The sequence below is a fragment of the Gossypium hirsutum genome, chromosome A02 (assembly GCF_007990345.1).
Source record: "Gossypium hirsutum isolate 1008001.06 chromosome A02, Gossypium_hirsutum_v2.1, whole genome shotgun sequence".
NCBI classification, from domain to species: Eukaryota; Viridiplantae; Streptophyta; class Magnoliopsida; order Malvales; family Malvaceae; genus Gossypium; species Gossypium hirsutum.
In genome coordinates, this window is record NC_053425.1 from 97,788,517 (window position 1) to 97,790,961 (window position 2,445).

Consider the following 2,445-nt stretch of genomic DNA (forward strand, 5'->3'; position numbering starts at 1 on the left):
AAGATAAGGACATTTATGTAAAATAAGAGACACATGACCTTTTGTCTAGATCGTGTAGCATAAAAACGGCTATGTCCTCCAATAGTCACACGATTGTGTGGTTGGCCCGTGTAACATACTGGAGCTATGTGACCCTAAGTGTTCTTTTTTACCAAAAAATCACATGGTCGTGCCAGTAGCCCGTGTCTAACATGTAACACCCCTTACCCGTGTCCGACACCGGGACAGGATACGAGGCATTACTAACTTATTCATAAGCGCACAAACTTTCCCGAGTCTTAAAAATGCGAACAAATTAAAAACCTTTCAAAATTTCACCTTTACAACTCTAACGTGGGTCTACAAGGTCCAAAATATACTTAGAAACCAATTCAGGATCAATCCGGATCTCTTAAAGAGCTTTGGAAATTTTCACTAAAGACAGGGGCACACACCTTGTGGGAGGTGACACACTCGTGTGATCGGCTTGACATGGCAGTGTTGGTGACCTCTGTGGCTCACACGGCCTGGTGTCTATCGGGACACGCCCGTGTCCCTAGCCCGTGCGAAATTTAATTTTAAGTTCAAGGTGCAGTAGTTTTCACACGACTTGGCACATGCCCGTGTGCCTGGCCTGTGTCTTCCCACACGGCCTCGACACGCCCATGTCCTGGCCCGTGTCTAAAAACCGGGGCATTCTATTTTTGACGTCATCATAATTAAAAAGTCACACGGTCGAAGCACACGCTCGTGTGCCAGGCCATGTCCTCTACACGACTGAGACACACGGCTGTGTCTCTGCCCGTGTGATTATTACCATGCATACTGACTTGAGATTTTTATGTGCAGGGGACACACGGCCGGACCACACGCCCTTGGGGCTGGCCGTGTGTCACACATGGCCTAGACACACGCCCGTGTGTCTACCCGTGTGGACAATATAAGACTATTTTCCAAACCTCATTGCCACCCTTGTTCACCTATCTTCATGCTATAACCAACCAATACCAAAACAAGCAAAATTTCCATAATTAATTCGACTACAATAGACATTCATGCAGCCATGATGATGCATCTTCTATAAACTCAAAAAGGAATGTTAGCCATCATTCAAGGCTTAATACAAAGTGTGAGATTTACCCTAAGCCAATTCATTTGGTAAATGCTTAATACACAAAATGATAAAGTCTAGACCCTACACATGCCATAATTCAAAAATATAAATCCAACTATACTGAGTGTTTCGGATAATAGTGTGATCGATATCTCTGACGTCTGATGATCCTTAGGCTAAATAGGCGGCACTGTAAGAAAAATGAAAAGGAAGAGGGAGTAAGCATAGAAGCTTAGTAAGTTGCATATAAATGAATATACAACAACAATTTCATCAATGATCAACATATTCATGACCCGATGTAGGCATAGATGTAACTTACTCATTACCAACCATACAAGTCACATAATATAATATGTATATTGAGCTCATATCTCATACATAACAATTAGGTACCTGTACCATTCACAACACGGTTATACTTTCCTCATTAACTCAAAACATAACATCCACCGTTGAACTATTCGGAGTATCACCGGATATTCATTAAACCTCGAATATGGGTAAGGTGCCAATGCCATGTCCCAGACATGGTCTTACACTGACTATCATCTCGTAGCCGATGCATGTCCCAGACATACCTTACACTGGCTTACATCTCGAGGCCGATGCATGTCCCAGACATGTCTTACACTAGCACTCGTCTCAGTGCCGATGCCATGTCCCAGACATGGTCTTACACTAGCTTCCATAATGTGGCCGATGCATGTCCCAGACATGTCTTACACTAGCACACACAAGTGACCCAATTATTACGGCATGAATGTCTGGTCTACTTCCTAAGGTTCCAACGGAAATTCTATTATCTCAATTATCATTATCAATTAATTCATGCCATATCGATTCAATGACAATTCAAACACATATATCAACAACATAGTTGTATTATTTACATACAACTTACCTCGGATTACAAAATGCACACGACTAGTTGGTTTGCTTGGCTTTCCCCCGATCAAGGTTCAGATTTGACAACTTTTGATCTATAATAGTAAAATGCACTCATTTAGTCACTAATCACAATTAGGCAATCAAAAATTCACATATTTGGTAAAATGATCATTTTGCCCCTAGACATTGGCAAAATGACTATTTTGCTCCTAGGCTTGAAAATCAATTTTTATCGACTTTCTTCATATCTTAAGCCTAGCCGAACCTTTTTTACTCTTATAGCAACTTCAAAATCTCACTATTTCACATATTTATCCCCTAGTTCACAACTTATGCAAAATAGTCCCTTTTGGTGTTTTTATGCTAACACCTCTCACAAAAGTTGTTTAGGACTCTTCTCAGACTCATATTCTTCCATAAAATTTCAGAAAATAACATGAACATTCACATAGTGAAACCCT

General features: G+C 40.9%; 1 long non-coding RNA gene across 1 annotated transcript; it reads right to left on the reverse strand.

Moving 5' to 3' along the window:
- Positions 1–1,037: 1,037 nt before the first annotated feature.
- Positions 1,038–2,074, reverse strand: LOC121209967 (uncharacterized). Its single transcript, XR_005905220.1, has 2 exons — positions 1,998–2,074; positions 1,038–1,283 (listed from the first exon to the last, which is right to left on the reverse strand). It is a non-coding gene; the product is annotated as an uncharacterized lncRNA (long non-coding RNA).
- Between the last annotated feature and the right edge of the window lie 371 nt (positions 2,075–2,445).